This window comes from Rhynchophorus ferrugineus, unplaced genomic scaffold, assembly GCF_030347505.1.
Source record: "Rhynchophorus ferrugineus isolate W39M unplaced genomic scaffold, kcgeb_rfMv2 rfM2, whole genome shotgun sequence".
In the NCBI taxonomy this organism is placed as follows: Eukaryota; Metazoa; Arthropoda; class Insecta; order Coleoptera; family Curculionidae; genus Rhynchophorus; species Rhynchophorus ferrugineus.
In genome coordinates this window covers 47030118-47049035 of record NW_027472581.1, presented here as the reverse complement: position 1 = coordinate 47049035, position 18918 = coordinate 47030118, and the positions used below count along the sequence as shown (strand labels likewise).

At 32.5% G+C, this 18918-nt stretch overlaps 1 protein-coding gene across 9 annotated transcripts in view; it reads right to left on the bottom strand.

Moving 5' to 3' along the window:
* Nucleotides 1–18918, bottom strand: part of Hecw (Hecw ubiquitin protein ligase) — a 294511-nt gene that overhangs the window by 260537 nt on the left and 15056 nt on the right. For 4 of the 9 annotated variants that reach the window (XM_076395710.1, XM_076395715.1, XM_076395714.1 and 1 more), the window contains exon 1: nucleotides 6738–7016. The exons of the other annotated variants lie outside the window; for them this stretch is intronic. The gene's annotated coding sequence lies outside the window, so the exon portion shown is untranslated. Of the gene's footprint in view, nucleotides 1–6737; nucleotides 7017–18918 lie in introns of those variants that run through there. 9 annotated transcript variants of the gene reach the window in all.

Below are 18918 nucleotides of genomic sequence, written 5' to 3'. Positions count from 1 at the left end.
TAAAACGTTTTCCAAATTTTTATGGAGAATGATATATTACTGTTATATATTTCAAATGCTGTTTTTAAAATATAGCGACAATTTGTATTCATATAATACAGTTTTAATTAAAATCTATTACGAGGGCAATTTCACAAGTCACTGACTCTTTGACTTAACCATGGGGTAACTTTAAATGCATTACTGTCGTCCTCAACGGCCATGTATTAATAGACTACTGTAAGATGTTCAGTAAACGTTATTTAATTTGTGTTTGACATCCATTAACAGTAAACAACCTCTCAATATTTAATAAAAATTGAAAAAGTGATTTTCGTGTTCTCATTAAGCATTATGTTTTTGCGCAAAAAAAAACATCATCAAACCCAAGGAAAGATAAATATTTAAAATATCGAAGCTATTCGCGCGATTGTCTCCTGCTGCTAGCTCGACCATAGGTGCAATCGTGTGGCCTCTTCAAAGAAATGCATCCATGTCTTCAAAACGTGGATACAACACAAAATGCCAGAGACCAAGGAAAAATCCAAACAGTAGGTTTCTCGCATGAACCTGCACTCACTTTTTGGTATGCCATCACTTTTTGGTATGCACGCGGAGTCATTCATATCGATTACCTTGAAAAGCGTAAAACGGTAACCGGCGAATATTATTTAGAGATTTTGGACAGATTTGATACAAAAAACGACTGCATTTGGCGACGAAAAAAGTGTTGTTCTATCATGACAACGTACAGGTGAACACAAATATCATAGCGAAAATCCATAAATTGGTCCACAAACTGCTCATATTCCCATCCCATCCAATATATTCGTCCCCCTGCGACTCTTTCCTGTTTACAAATCTGAAGAAATGGTAAGAGATTTGATTCGAATAAAGAGGTCATCAGTGAAATAAGCGCTTTATTTTGGGGACCTTGAGAAAATGTATTATTTGGAAGGAATAAAAAAAATTGTTGGAAATGTGGAAACGTATTAAGTTAAAAGGAGCTTTCTTGTCGAAACAAAATTCTTTCAAAAATTTTGAAAGAGTTACTGGCTTATCAAACTGTCCTCGTATATTGAAATATGATGGGGTGATAAATATAAGCACAATTAACATAATATTTTGATTAACTATATAAAAATTCATATTATTTGCATATAAAAATTCTCTGTATTATTAATATTACTTGATCATGCACTGTTAAAAGCTGGCGTTTCTTATGAAATACTAATAAAAGACAAACTAGTTAATTATCAATATCACTAACATTCTAAAGCTGTAGTATAACATTCGCTAACATAATTACATTGCGGCAAATCAAAATGTCATCTACGCATAGCAAAGTTGTTGATATTTCAATTTTTGTACACATCATTAATCATTCCGTCAAAAAACGAGGGTCCATTAAACCAATGAAAATGCGGCACTTGTCCATCGAAGAAAAACAAAGGATTTTTTCTGTTTACCAGCAAACCGCAAAATTAACGATGAACGATGCAAACACGGCATGCCATCGTCCCAACAATGAAGACCGTCCTTTTCGGCGTTCTAATTTCGTTTCTACGGCTATTAAGTAATGATTCGCTTCCTGTCGAAAATCGAATTGGGTTAGATGTGGCCAGGAAACGGTTTCGCAACCTCAACAACTGTAGTACGGTATTTCATTCGTCGCGTTTCGTGAAATTCGTCAATGAGAGGAAAGCGAACGGGTTACCGCGGCAAACTTTCTCAATCGTATTTGAAACGCGGTAAGCTACAAGTAGTACTGCACATTTATAGCGGAGCACAAACTGCAAGCAAACGAAGGAAACAAAATGTACGCTAATAGAAATCCATTTTACTGATCATCAGTAATATGTCAAAAAAATAAGATATAAGGAAAACAATCAGATCATATCATCATACATGATATTTCGTATAACATAAACCATGCAAGGAAATCATAAATCGTTCCGAATAACTATGGTACTTACGATTCCATCTGGTAATTCAATATTTTAGACCTTAATTTTGGGTCGTTAAATGTTGTTAAACGTTTTGTTTTGTTGTTAAATGAAAAAAAAAAGGTTTGAACGATAATGTAAAGTGAACTAGGCGGGACTGTCGCTCCTTTTTAACTGTGCGATTTGTAGCAATACAAATAATTACCATAAATGGCAATGTTGTTGATACTTTTTCGTGGACCGTTACTGCCAAATGTGATATCTTAACCTGTCTAAGGGGCGTTAGAACACTACCTTTTTTAATAAACTGAAATTTTACTGTGATTTGTATCCTCCTACTTGAGATTCATCAATTGGTGAGTTTGCTCATAAAGTATTCCAGTTTTCCCTTTTTAATTCCCTTTTATTATTCATTAAATATTCATTTATTATTCTTTATTTATTAATATCTATTTAGTATTCTTTATTTATGTATTTCTTTTGCCATATATATTTATCTATTTTATTCTCCTCTATTCCATTACTTATCCGTACCTTCGTATATTTCCAATAAGTTTTAAATTAGTGTCTATCAAAGATAATAGTTTTATGTTTACACTAGAAAGTACAAATTATAACTTAAGCCAAAAACTAACACCAAAGTGACCAAATTTGACGTATTGATGATAATTTGAAGCATAAATAAAAGACAACGAAAGTGATTTGTGCTGGTTCTTAGTGGCGGAGCATCTAGCTGCGGATGTGCTAGTAGATTTTTTCACAATAGCAAGAGTATTGCTTATTTATATATTAGATATTTTGGTTTTACCCTAATGAGTACTACTAATCCCAGTGGCCTTTTCTTGATCTCATTGTACGTCCACTGTTGTTAATGTTAAAGCAGAAAATGGTACGTCGAGTGTTACTTTCCTGTAATACTTCATCTTAGCATAATTTATCATTATTATCAGTTACCGTTATTGTCTGTTGTCTGTTACGATTGTCCGTCGTTATGGACTACTATGATTATTACTACTATGGATTAAAATTTTTCTTAACCACCATGGTTATTCCATCATTGCTATTAACAACTTTACCAATCCAATTAATACTTTATCAATACCATCCGTTATCAGCACCTTTAGTTGTCGGTACATTTATTTATCGATAATATTATTTATTATTACAATGAAACACCAGCATAATTAATTACCCGAATTTTAGTTGCCAGTATATTAACTGCCAGTACTTCAATATACCTAACATTAGAATAGCATTAAAAATATCTGTCATGATAATCACTGATCCCTGTCATACTTTATTTATATTTTTAATTTCGCCCTTGTCATTGAAAATCGATTGCTCTGGTACGTTTTCATTTCGTGTTTTCAAAACTGTCACACGATCACCTCGACATCAAGATCTCGCACGCTTAGAATTTGCCTTATTTATTTTGCCACTTATTGTGTAAGTAGCTGTTATATCATTTATTTTGATCTCTGTTTTCATTTATTTAATACATTAAACTGTTTTAAAAAATATAATTTTTATTTTACGCCCTGGGATTAAAATTAGACCTACAAATATTACTACAGTATATAAAAAGGTTACATTTGTTAGTCTTTTTATCTTACGTATACTTAACTTATAATCCAAGATAAAAGTCCATTTTATAAAAAAAATACTGTCCTATAATATTAGTGAGTTTCTTCTTCGTGCCTGCACATTTAATAAAAGATTATTTTTTCTACAGAAGTATTGGTAAGAATGAAAAATGAATGACATATAAAAGAGCAAAATGAAGTGTGAGCTCTTGGTATATTTTATAAGATAGCATGTTATATTTACAGGGTTTCGTATTATTACTATTACTTAAAGATTGAACCCTTTTTATTTAATGATCTATGGATAAGTGGCATTCAATGCTATTTTTATCAGAGTTTCCTAGTGTGTTTTTTCTTCACTGTTTCTACGTTCCACATCGTAGGGCAACTCTATCTAGTTTTATTTTAACATTGTTTAGAATAAGAAGCTCTATATGAAAGTCAATGTTTAACAAATTCACTTCACATTTTATGGCTATATCATATGAATCATATCATATGAAACCAAAAAATAACAATTTATATTAATTTTTTGTTTGTAATAATTTAACTGTGTTAAGAGACTCTAATACAACAATTTTCTACTGACCTGATTTTTTTGCAAATTTTAATCAATTCAGTACTATTATAAATATATTGGACATGAGCTAGTCCTTAAAATATTTTTCATTGACAGTGAATGTAGGAAAAACACTAAAAGTTATTTTAATATGAAGCTTTACTTGATTATTGATTAATTGAAATATTTTCAGAATCTACTTGAATTATATGCGACATCATAATCAAAGAATTAGTTCCCACTAATTATAAAAAGTCTACTGCTGAATAATATTTGCGATTATAACAATCTTCTAAGCGTTACCAAGGATAAGACACTTTGGCCCAGAAGTATCATACTTTCAAATTAATATAACAAAAATCAACTATTGAATTTTTTTAAATAATATTATTATATTTCATCATTTTATTATTATAACTATTATGGTTATATAATTATCTAGTTATTACAATTATGATAGTTTTATGCCCTCGCAGTTCTGAAAATTACAAATGTACTTGTCAACAATACTAATAACAATATATCAATTGCTAAGCAAAATTTATGCGATCTGATAACATTTTTGTTAATTGTATTCAATTTGCACATACTAGTGTTTGGTAGAGTGTTATTTATTCGACCAATTATGGACATTTAGTAAGTCTGACGCTAATGCCAGGTATAGCAATGAAATGTTATATATAAAATGAAACCAATAATACAATAAGTTAAGAAATATATTAATATAATTTCACCAAATTCAATATGCAACACACGATTAATTTTTGATTTTGCAATTCTTCATATTTATAAATTGACAAAAGCCACTAATGATATGCATAACAATTAGCTTAATTTTATTGAATTACTAAAATATTCTTATCGAATAAAAATATGTCACATCCGAAAACCATTAAAAGTTATATTAATAAAACCATTAAATATATACATAATAGATAATTTTATCAGCTTTTGCCACTGAAAATGAACATCAATATTCTAAATAGAAATCACTTTTAACTAATATTACTATTAAAATATGCTGAATTTTATCGTTATATCTTTATATCAGAGCAATACAAAGAAAACTGTAGTTATTATGTATAACCGTATTTGAAAAGTATATTCTAATTTACACCTTCTTGTAAGTTTTTACTACAGTAATAGATATAAAAGAATATAAACTAACAATAAAAAAATTATTAACTATGGCATTAGATAGTTTTAACGTGTCAGGTCACATACAATAAAATATAAAATTATTTAGTTTAATCTGGACACTGTTTAATAAAACAATAGTGTTGAAAATCACCAGTAACATATTTGGAAAAGATAATCATTTAATTACTGAAAGTACCTTCAGCCAATACTTACTCCTTCTCATAATCATTTCGGTCATTTGATAAACAAGAATAAAAATTTGTAAACTACTCTGATATATTTTGTAAACAGAATATTACAAGAGTAAGATACTAAGTATATGACACTATCGTGATAATAGCAAGAAAGAACTGTAAATCTAAATCTGAAATGACTTCGTTTTGCTGGATGGTTTAGATTTAAAAGATAATGTAAGGTAATAATAAAACATTTAAAAAATATATTCTAAATTATATCAAAATCATCTATAAACTTTGAGAACAAAGTACTAATGAATACTTCTAGATGAACACTAAACTAAATCATTACCAGAATTTTAAGAAACTGGTAGACAACAACTCTACGATCGATGTATGTACGAATCATATATTGAGATCTATCAAAAGTAGGAATCGTTTTGGCGGCAATATCTATACAAAATAATTAACTAAGATCAAACAAACCAGAAACTAATAATCTTACTTGACATTTGAACATGATTTAGTAAAAAATCGTCATAGAACTGTCATCTGGAGGTTTTTTAAGTAGAACATAATACCTATATCCGCGTATATCATGTTGGTGTCTAAATAACAAGTCAATCGCATTAACGAGTTAGTTAAACAACTGTCTCCTTGGTAACCATGCTTTAAATCGCGTTCAAATATGTTTAAAAGCCAAATAGAAAACAAACCTCGTTGGTTAATGTTTGGTCGACCGAAACTGATCAAGACCAGGAACACGCTGCTGTAGATTACTAGTTACACTATTAGCTCGAAAAAAATAAGTATTATTTAACACAATGGCTGCAAACCCTATAGCAACTGATACATTTTAATTATTATAATGATATATTGAATTATTAAAGCCAATTTTGGATAGTTGATTTGTCTATTAATATGATATAATTGTTTTTAATAATTGTTAATAAATTTGATATGAAGATTGTTCAAATGACTACGCTTTCAGCAAATTGGCACTGGGTTAAAAATGGCGAAGGGTGACCAAACAATTGACAGGAATGTCAGGTTGTGAATTCCATATTATGGAATGCACATAGAATATTAATCACATCAATTATTTGGAAGAGATCTAAATATAGCAGAGAAAGTTTATTCAGATGTCGCTGTTGAGATTATTAGATTCCAAAACCCATAGAGGTATACATTAAAGAGTAAATTGATATTTGCCCCAAAAAACCATAAACTGGGGACTCCTCAACCAATGTGTTAGGATAGAACAACTCTAAACTAGTACCATTAAACCATCGCAAGACGAAAAAATATAACTAACCGAACAAGGAACCAAAAGGTAATACAATCTCGTTCTTACCTTTCTAGAACCCGTCGAACCCAACTTGAACCATAAAGGCACAAACCACAACCGGCTGCCGGTCGAAGGAAGCGACGAAACACGAACCAAAAACCAAACAAAAAAAAACATAAAACGAAAGAGCGAAAAAAAACGAAACCGTGGAAAACAACTGCGCAAAACGTCAACCGGTGGCTTTGGAACCGGACGATTTCTGTCGCGAGGTTAGCTGGCTGGCTAGCTGTGGCTGGTTGGCTGGATAAGCTGGCTGCCCTACCGGCCGTTTTCCAATTTACAACTGAAGGCGTGTGCTGAGGTAGATAAGTGGGGAATTATGAAAGAACGTGCAAGGTGGGTGGGGATGAGAAGAGAGGCGGGACGAACGGACGGTTCATTCATAATGTGGAGGACATGGTATGCTGTTGATAGGCCGGAAATCTACCGTTTAATCAAATGGGATGCGGGGTAATAATGATATTGCTAAAACCACTGATGATAAAAAAAAGCGGAAATGGTTAGCGGCATAATATCGTTGATAATAAATGTCCTCTTTTGTTCTAGTCTTAGTAATAATAAATAGCGTTTTGTGACACAATGTTACATTTATCTACGTTAATAATCTGATTAAATTTGAGTCTGATTTCTAAATTACAAAAATTATTGTTCAACTCTTATGCTGAGGATAATATATACCGAGTAAAGCAAGAATATTTGATCCTGTGTAAGACAAAATAATAATTGATGATCTCACCATTGAATCTTATGTAAGATAAAAATCTACTAAAATTATAGAACAGAAAAAAGAAAAAATTAAAACAGGTTTGCTTCCTTCTTGTTATACTTTTAAGTCTCCTTTTTACCAATTAGGATTTATCCGAACTGGAGCTACTGCTAAACGTAATAAATAATAATAATAAAAATGCAACAACGTAAACTAATAAAAATTTGCCCAGAAATTAAGGCTGTATAAACAACCACAGAAACTTGGAATTTAACAAAAATCGATCGGTAAGTAACCAAAACCTATGAAATTTTTTTTTATATTTTAAAGTCTCCTTTTTACCAACGAGGGTTTATCTGCACTGGACCGACTGTTTAAAGCGGGCTCCGAACCACGGCCCTCAGCATTAAGCCTACTGACTGGCGAGTAACCAACTTGCTTCCAAGAAATCATCCCAGAAGATATCCGCTCTTGCCCAGCTTGGATAGTGGAATGGGACTACGTGACTGGGATCATTTTCCTTGTCGGATTTTATACTCTTGCCTAATACAATCACAAATATTAAACAATCATAAACATACATTTACGACCATGCGCCAGCAGGATTCGAACCCGCGACTATCGTAACAGTAGGTGGCTCGTCCTGTCGCCTTTATTACTGCGCCAACCAAGCCGGCTACGAAAATATTGTATTTATATTTCACACATTGGTGCAAATGTATGATTCATATGCATTTCTCGTAAAAATATCTTAAATAAATATATTATAAGTATATTCTAACTCATGTCTAGTTTTATGGAGGTTATGGAGGTTCAAACAACCTTTCGGTGATTAATTTTTATCATCAGATTTATCTAATGCTAAATATAAGACGATGTGGATGTATCACTTTTAATTATGCATTAAATAAACTGAGGTAAATCTTTTCTCGTTACGAAACCAAGGTATTTATGGTTTAAACTTTACCACACAAGTGATTAACTTGATCACAAGTTAATCCCTTCTTGTTATTTTTTTCAAGATTTTTATCAATATCGATACTATAATTTATCCAATAAAACAGCCAATGAACGTCGTCAAAATTTATGACGTCAGCACGTTACAATGTTAAAACGTTTGCAGATTTATAACCTCTAACATAATTATTATAACTCGAAGAAATTATAACAAAAATATAACAGAATATTTCGTCAGAAATTTTAATTATATCATTTGAATGGCTTTATTTTAGTTTGATTTAGAATCTCTGAAATGCGCCTTGTTTGATCCTTGCTTCAATTTTGTATTAGAATAAACATATTTACTATAGAACAAAGTTGAAACTATCATCATTGCTCAGATAGGGAGAAAAGAATGGTTGTTTAATTTGCGTCTTAAATATATATATATATATATATATATATATATATATATTATATAGGTTTATGCAATTTTTTAATGTATTATGTCTTCGGCCGTAAATATATAATAGGCCTGTTCGTTTTCCCATTCATACTTTAAACCGCAGAACTCGCGACCTTTACAAAGACAATGCAGCGGCGTCCGTCTATTAACAATGTCGAAACTCGGCAGAGTCTCGAAATAAACCAAATTTAAACATACTGCATGAATATTGATGCATAACATTGTGGAGGAATTTGTATTTGTTTTATAACATATAACAATTCTGACGCCCTTAAAGCCCTTTATAATTTTTGATCATGAAGCAACAACTATAAAAAACCACAATTCGCCAATAATTTTAACCACATAAGGAAGTTGAGACATATATTTAAGCCAAGTATATACAAAAACCATATGATACAAACCAATTGATAACAATTAATCTGAGTGGGGAGCACTATATATAATGATGGGCCAAATTTGCGACAATCTCAAATGGTGTGCTGAAATGCTGCCATAAAAAAATAATAGTACCTAAAGATTAACAATACCTTGAAAAATAATAATGTACACAAAAAGCCTTTAAATACAAAAAAATCAACCTTTGTCAAAATTATACCTCTTAAAATCCTAAATAACTGTACAATAAACTTAATAACCTTTAATAATAAAATACTTAATAAAGATTCAGCGTTCACTTTAGATTGGATTTATTTTGATCACACATATTGGCGAAAATGCAAAGTAGGAATGTAAATAACCGATTAGAAGCATAATTGTTAAATTTGATGGTTTTGACATTCCTCTACATCAAATAACATCTTTCCATTTAGTTTTATTGAGTTTTCAAGTGTACAGAGAGGCTAATCATAGAACGTTCAAAATTGCATTTTTGGCATTAAGTATTAGTATAAATAACTGTTAAGCAACATAACTGTTAAATTTGATGGTTTTGACATTTGTCTACATAAAGTAACAGCTTTCCATTTAGTATTATTGAGTTTTCCATTGTACAGAGAGACTAATCAGTGAACATTAAAATTGTACTTTTAGCATTAATTATTTTTGTTGTTTAATTTAAAGAAATGTGTTATTCCAAAAAAGATCAGCAATCAGTGACAACGCCGTCAAACGTTGTGAAGTTGCGTGATACACTGTTGCAGATCGAATGGAAAGTTATGTCGCACCCAGCGTACTTACCAAGGATAACGCTGTCTGATTACTAACAGGTCAATTGAAAAGTCCCCGGGCTGACACATAGATGGCGCTGTTAGAATTAAATCCATATGTTTTTTAGTTAGCCATAACCCTCAAAAGATGCGTGTATAAATTTGACAGCTGTCTGATTATTAGTTTCTGAATTTTAGCATTCTGAGTAAAGCAACTTTTGTTATTGTGAAAAAAATGGATAAAAAGGAATTTCACGGGTTGATAAAAGATTGATTTTTGAAGGGAAAAATACAGTTGAAGCAAAAACTTGGCTTGATGATAAGTTTCCGGATACTGCTCCAGGAAGATCAACCATCAAGTATTCTTATGCTAAGTTTAGACGTGGTGAAATGAGCACCGAAGACGGTGAACGCAGTGGACGCTCAAAACAGGGTGTTACCGACGAAAACATTTAAAAAATCCCCAAAAATGATTTTGAATGACCGTAAATTAAAATTGCAGGAAATAGCAGACACTCTAAAGATATCAAGTGAAAGGGTACATCATATCATTCACGAATATTTGGGTATGAGAACACTCAGTGCAAAGTGGATGCAACGCGAGCTGACTTTTGACAAAAAAACAAAGACGAGTTGTTGATTCGGAACAATATTTCAAAATGATCAAGCGTAATAAACCTAAGTTTTTGCGTCGATATGTGACAATGGACGAAACATGGCTCCATCATTTCACTCCGAAGTCCAATCGACAGTCATCCAAGTGGACTGCACACGATAAACCCGCTCCAAAGCGTGAGAAAACGCAACAGTCGGCTGGCAAGTTTATGGCGTCTGTATTTTGGGATGCGCATGGAATAATTTTCATTGACTACCTTGAAAAAGGACCATCAACAGCAGCGACTATTACATAGCGTTATTGGACCGTTTGAAGAACGAAATGGCCGAAAAACGGCTGCATTTGTCACACAGTCACAAGTCAGCACACACTTTTGCACAAGTCAGTGAAAATGATGGCAAAAATCCATGAATTGGCCTTCGAATTGCTTCTTCATCCACCGTATTCTCCAGATCTGGCCCCCAGCGACTAATTTCTGTTCTCAGATCTCAAAAGAATGCTCATTGGGAAAAAATTTTCGTCGAATGAAGAGGTAATAGCCGAAACTGGGGCCTATTTTGAAGCAAAGGACAAATCGTACAATACGTAAATCGTAAATGGTGTCGAAAAATTGGAGGGTCGCTATAATCAATGTATCACCCTTGAAGGGAATTATGTTGAATTAAAAAAACTGTGATGTGTTTTACTATGGTAGGCCGAGGACTTCTCAATTGACTTGTTAATTGATCAGATCGATGCAGCGTGGTTTGGCTAACACACGTTTTCGAAATGCTGGAGAAGTGCAAAAATGGGTTGATGATTAGATAGCAAACCAACATACTTATTTTGACGCAATATGGCCATATTGCCAGAAACATATTTTGATTAATATATATTGTATCGCTTTTTTTCAATAAATTTTTATATACGCAGGAAATACGTGTAAGCGCCTAATATGTATACAATAGATCAGATATACTTCAGAAAGTATACATGTCATTTATATTGATATTGTATAATTTACTATTATTATTTGTATTGATTTACATTGTATAATTTAATTATTACAATGTCTATTAGGAGTTTGGACTTCCAGCCAATCGAATGCGTTTTCTGCTCCATCTTCTGATCAGCAGTGCCACCCAAGATACAACAATATATGATGAATCAAATATAAGAACATATTGCTGTCCTACGAAATCCAATTATGGGACACTGTTAATAAATCTAAAATATCTATAGCGGTCTCCGTATTGCATACATCGTGATACCCCTCTAGAACCTAAAACGAGTATAATTCAGAGTATTAGTCTTAAGTAATTCAAAAGAATGTCAATGCACCCAATAGACTTACCAATTAGCTGTAATGTAAGTCTTAAAAATGACGTATATAGACTAAAATCCGATCTGATCAATAGGCAGATATTAGAGTAAGATTTTAAATGAAATATTTTATCATTTTATAAGTGATCAATAATTAGTGAAGTGATCTTCTACATGTCATGTATATAATAATTATGTAAATAAGTTTTTACTGTCAACTGGGCAGATTGTTAAACCACTAAAACCACTGTAAAACGGTAATAAAAATATTTGTGCTCATAACGTATAACAATCTTTTGATTCTATCACAGTATAATGTTACAGCGACGTTAGTTTGAAACTAAAAAACTACTACTACTACACTTTGGCCTCTTGACTTAGATTATAAAACATTTGAACACAATCGAATATTTGCATAGAAATACCAGAATAGAATATCAGTTAAAAAATTGTTCTAATATTCACGGAAATAAAACGGAATTTTCTAAAATTTTATTTACAATGTCACTGTAGTCACTAACTGCCCTTGGCAACCAGTTAAATACGTCACTATAGGAAACTCACTAAAGTCACTAGAGGGCTGGAGGTTAGATATCTTTTTTTCGGTTTGAAATTTTGTTATTTTCTACGTTTTGTATATAACAAAGTATATTATGGATAAGACGTTATTTTTGAAGCATTTAAGGTACAAATATATTTACATGTAAACATATAATAAGGATGTTGTTTTCCAGGATGTAGAGGCTCAAATAAAATAGATTATTTCGCAAAAGATTCTGCTTTAGCGCAGAAACGGTTTTTAAAAGTAAACAATGATAAACTTCTTCTCTTAGCCTACATCAAGTTTCCGGCAGTAAGGTTTATTGCTTGCATTTCAGACCGACCAGATGATTATGGACGCAAATGTAAAAGATCACTGCTTAATAAAATGCAATTTCTAATCATAATTTTAATAGTAAGCCTTTGAATAGAATCTATATCGATAATTGAATTGAAGTAAATAATATATGTATATTCACAGATCACTTTGCTTAACCTATCGAAGAGGAAAATATGGCTACATGTTATATGATATATGTTATAACCTATTAGATTATATGATTGTATTATATTAGATCATCTAAATGTTATTTAACTGTATCAGGAACCTATTTTAATTCGTTTATAGTCCAAGCTATCTTTGGACTTTTTTATTTACTGTATATTACTATTATCTATAAAATATTTATAAGGTGGGGCAAAAGTCCCGCTACCATATTATGGATAAATACACGCCACAAGAACGAGCAGAAATGATAATAGTGAAATGATAATAATAGCGAGTGAAAATATAAATAATAAAAAATATATAAAAGTCAAAAATATCCCAATCGTCCAGCGCCTCACAAAACCACACTATCGTTTACATGCGAATTTTCGACAGTACGGTACGACAGCATACATGCCTCGTTCTGGAAGACCACGGACGTCTGGTAACGCTGAAAATGTGGCTCTGGATCGCGATAGTGTTGCAGAGTCTCCAGAAGCATCAATTCGGAGACGTGGTTCCCAGTTATACATTTTGTGCACGCAGATTAAGCCGAATTTTGAAAACTGATTTGAAAATATTCCCGTACAAAATTCAATTAGTGAAAAAATTGTTACCGAGAGATCCCGATCAACGAGTTGATTACAGTAATGCAATCCTAAGGCTGTCTGGTGAAATTTAAGATTTTTCGTCTAAATTGATAATGAGCGATGAAGCCCACTTCCTTTTCAGTGGCCAAGTCAATAAACAGAACAGTTGGTTTTGGGGAACAACATCTCCGGATTTAACAGCGCCAGACTTTTTCTTGTTTGCTTTTTTAAAATCAAAAGTTTATGTGAATAAGCCCCAAACGATTCAACATCTTGAAGACAATATTCGTCACAAAAATTAAGAAATTCAGCTCCAAATATTGCAGGATGTCATGAAAAACGCCTTAAAAAAGCCGAAAGTTGCATAGCGAATCGCAGTCACCATTTAGCCGATATAATTTTCCAATCATAACGAAAAAAAATGTAAAGACCAAACACACTTTTTATGAAAATCATTATATTTTCTTTGATCAAAGTTATAGGCAATCAAAATGGTAGTGGGACTTTTGCCCCCAAGTTGTACCAAAGCAAATTTAACGAAAAATCTCATTCAGATATTATGTGAGCAAATAGTAATCTTTTTTAATTATGTATATCCTTAACAAAGGCAATATAATAATAATTAAGTGTTTTTTGTTATTGTGAAAAAAATAGTATTGTAAAGAACAAAAATGAAAAATTTTCCATGGCTACATATAATATCCAATTAAGTACCTGTAGAAAATATATAAAAAAGAAAAGGAGATTTTGTAATTAAAATTATAACATGTATTTCAAGTATTGTACTTTTAAGTATATTTTGGGCAAATAATTTAATTTATTTTTTAAGGCAGTAACAATTTACGATTAGAAAATAAATTATCAGTTGTCAGATTAGATATTATTTTTTATGTATTTTGAATATGCTTTATACAAATGTTAAGTAGTATTTAAATAAGATATTTTATTAAATCTTATTTTTTAATTTCCACTTGTAGAGAATAAACCCGCTTGACGCGCTCTCAAATGGTTTAGACTTGGCTTTAGTATAACACTTGACTACAACTTTATACACGATCGTATTTTAGGCCTGTCTATTCTATCGTTAAGTATGGAAAATAACAATGAAATATGTTGATTAACACGTTTACTACCATCTGATCTGATTAATAGAAATATATAGCCTACAGAATATCATTTAAGTCATAGTTGGCACAAGGGAACACAACATAGGTGTCATTTGCATAATAAATTTCATAAAAAATACAATTTCCATATACTTATTACTCCAATGTATTGATACCAACGCTGTAGCCATCTTCCGGATGGCCCACCCAATGTTGCCGCATCAACTCTGAGTTTTAGTTCAGTTTGGCTTTGACATACAAGAAAATTCTAATCTAAATAAAATAATTGAACAAAAATGTTATCAAATATAATACATATATTATTAAAGGACTTAAAACTACAATTAAGAACACAGGTATAATAATTTGTAGGTTAGATTTGTTTTCTTTACATTGAACTCTTTTCCACACCACCGATGAGGTAGAGTTTCTAGGCGTGTTTTTTTTTAAGCAGTGGTATCCCCCTGGAGGCCAAATCCACGTAATTAATAATTATATATCTGAGAAAAGTATTTTACTTTAATTCGAGAGCATATTTACCTTTTTACGTTAGTTCTAGTTGCTTTCGATGGTGTGTTTACTTGTCAAGTCATCTTGGTATCACTGTATATTTTCTTTCTTCTGCTACTCTCTGTGTACACCATTCTTCATAAAATTAATCACTGAATTATGTCTAAAGCATTTACCATATCTACAAAACAGTTAGTAATAATTCTCTCCTCATACGTTCTAACCTAATGCTCATGTTTAATTTTGAACAATTTCAATCATATCTGTGCACACAAATCTTTCACGCCCTACAATACCATTTTCTACAGTTATATTCAATGAATTATCTGCATAACTTTAGTTGTTTTCACCCTCATCACTCTGTCTCAGGAATTTCCAGCATTTTTACAGCATTATCACATATCCTGAAAGTTTCCTTCAGTCACGTTCACTTTCCGACTCACTGTCCAATTCAATTACTAAACTGTTACTTTCTAATCTATCTAAAACATGTTCATGATTCCACCAATTATCAATTACTTCCTCTATATGCCTTATCGAGTTCATCCAAACCGAAGGTGTTGTGGTGGACAATGCTTCCTTCCACATATACAAACAGTTTTTGATGGAATATCCTTCTCGACCATCAATATATCTGCAATTCATTATTAATAAATATAATGACCAAAAAAACCTAATCGAATGCTATTGTAACTTTTACCTTTTTCCATCAATTTTTGTTGTTTTTACACTTTTTTTGTTACCGTCTTGCCAAGAGTGCCACAATAGAACCATTTTGAAATATTCAAGTTTCATCAAGATACAAATAGTTTATCTTCCTTGGTTTTATTTTATGCCTTTAAAAATTGAATTATTTTTAAGGCAATGTCTGGAAGTTCCATTAAACCTCTCCGAGGGTTATCTTTACACCATTTAAACCCTATGCCCTGTAAGAGTGTATGAAAAAATGTCTTACATTCCTTAAAAAGCTGCATATCCCTAACTCTTTTATATATACTTTCCAGACAGACAATTTTCTCTAAAATAATTTTATTAAATTAGGTTTATATCGATAAAATAGTTTGTCTACCTACTGTTCTTATACGTATCTCTCTAGTCTTATACTTATTTCGTATATTTGGTCTTGAATAGAGCCAATATTAAGATGGTCAAGATTCGTCACCTACTTTATATGTAGACGGGTTTTCTTGGGTGAATCTAACGTATTATTCTTCATTTTGTATGCGATGTTATTCACAGTACCCATACTAATATTTAGCGCGGCAGCAACCCGCTGAAAACATTTTCAATAAAATTGTAGGGACTTACATTATGTAATATCATCAATAATTACCCCTCTAACGGAAACTATAGGCAAAAGCGAGCCTTCATTATCTCGTTCCTTTTCGAAATATCTTATTAAAGCCGCAATCAATTTGTGACTATCTATTATTTTCGGAGTTTTCGGCATTTTCAGCAGAACCGACCGCCGTCCGTGTATGAGACGTATGCAAAATTCTTTAATGCAATAGTGTTAAGAGGTTTTAACTTGTTTAAGGTTTTTATTTAGATTAGGATTTTGTTGTATGTCAAAGCCAAACTGAACTAAAATTCAGAGTTGCTGCGGCAAAATTGCAATGTTTGGACGTCACAAATATCAATGACGCATTACTAAAAAAACTTTGAATAGACTATATATTACCAATGAAACACTAAAAAAATTCATAGAACTAAACAATTCCATACGTATAAAGAAAACTTCCTATTTTCTCCGAATATTAATTACGACATAAGTTTGCCGAAAATCCGCGGATAAATTTTGAAAGTACTAATAATGACTTAATGTAAACAATGAATATCATCCATACCTCCTTTTTTTCGCCAATTTATTTTACTAGAGACGACGTAATTTCATGAAAAATTACATTGTTTATTTATTTAATGTTTGAGAATGTTGTGTTTATTAAACGATACTTCACGAATATTCGGATTTTCCCAACTCGCCCGTTTTGGACGGGTTACTGAGCCGATTTTAAAACTCAAATCAACGATCTCGCCTAAATATTTATTCAAAGAGGAAGAAATGTATAATATATATTGTCACTTAATGGATTGTTATTGCATAAAGTTCTATAGAATTAAAAACTGTTGCAATTTAACAGTACAGATATATATATATATATATATATATATATATATATATATATATATATATATATATATATATATATATATATATATAGTCTATTCAAAGTTTATTTGTATATGCGTCATCAATATGTTTAATGTAATGCCTGTCGCAATTTGAATTTTTTTTTTGTTCTGGCCTAAAACCAGGCGGTATGCATGACGCATACCTGCTCGCGGAGACTTGCCCTGGAGTGACAAGTTAGACCGGGTTATGTGGGACTGCATCTGGGCTTACCAATACAATAAAGCGAAACCGCCTCACAGTTGATCCCTGTGAATTGACTGCTACTGCATTAAATTTGGGGATATGGCACCCGCTGATGGGGCAGCTGTTATTGGGCCCGAAGGCCCGGCGATTCTATTGATTCGCGAACCTGAGTTAACACACAACTGGATACTGTTGTATGGGGGTAAAAGTTATGACTGTAGCGACGGATGAGGCCGTTTCAGCCTGGAAAAGGGGGGAGCTTAGCCGGTGACGTGGTGCTAAGCTCCCAGCATGTCAGTGTGTCAGTTTCCCTATGAATTTGATTATTTCTGACAAACCATGGTGGGTTTAATATTCTCCTGAGGAGCTTATTTTGGAAAACTTGAAGACGTTTGACCTGGTTGGGTGTAACAAATTTGAAGTAGACATTAGATCCGTAGAGGAGTACGGACCGATTTAACATCTTGTAAAATAAGCATTTGATGGAGATGGGAAGTTTGCTAGAAGGGCAGATCAGAGAAGATAGCATGTTTGCTATCCCCGAACCTTTTTGGATTGTTTTCTGGATTTGGGAATGCCAACCGAACCGTCGGTCGAAGTGGAGACCTAGGTATGTGACGTTATCCAGCCATGGAATTATTGCGGTTCCGATCTTAAGTTGCGAGACGCGCAGTGCCTAACGCTTCTTATGGAAAATGATGGCCTGGGTTTTCAGGGGGTTGATTTGCAACCTCCAGAATTTGAAGCACTTGACCGCATGACCAAGCTGCTTCTGTAAACGTTCATGAATTGTAACTTCGAACCTGGCGGCCGTGAAGAAAGCAGTATCGTCAGCGTAAAACGCGACGTCAATGTGCTCTTTTCTTGGCAGATCTGAAATAAAGAGGTTAAATAAGGCTGGGGCCAGCGGGGAACCTTGAGGTACGCCAGCATCGATTTGTTTACGACTGGAAAGTGATTCCCTGATCTTGACCTGGAAAGATCTCTCCGAGAGATAGGACTTGATGAGAGCGGTTAGGTCTTCTGGGAGGCCTAACCGGCAATTTGTAAATTCGTTTTAGAATCAGACAATACTTCACACAATTTTCCTTCTCATTTTATTCTAGTTAAAAAGAGACACAATGCTGTCTGATTAGTTCGAAAGCGTAAACGAATTAGCCTGTCAAAGTCGTCCGGTTGTCAGGCGTACGCAAATTTATTCAAAATATTAATTATAATTACTACAGGTTGCAAACCATAGAAAAACTATAAACCGGCAAACGTTATTTTAGTTTGATATCACTTTGTTTGAAAATGCCGAAAACAATAGATATTCGGGGTCACAAATTGATTGCGGCTTTAATAAGCTATTTCGAAAAGGAACAAGATAATGAAGGTCCCCTTTTGCCCGTAAATTCCGT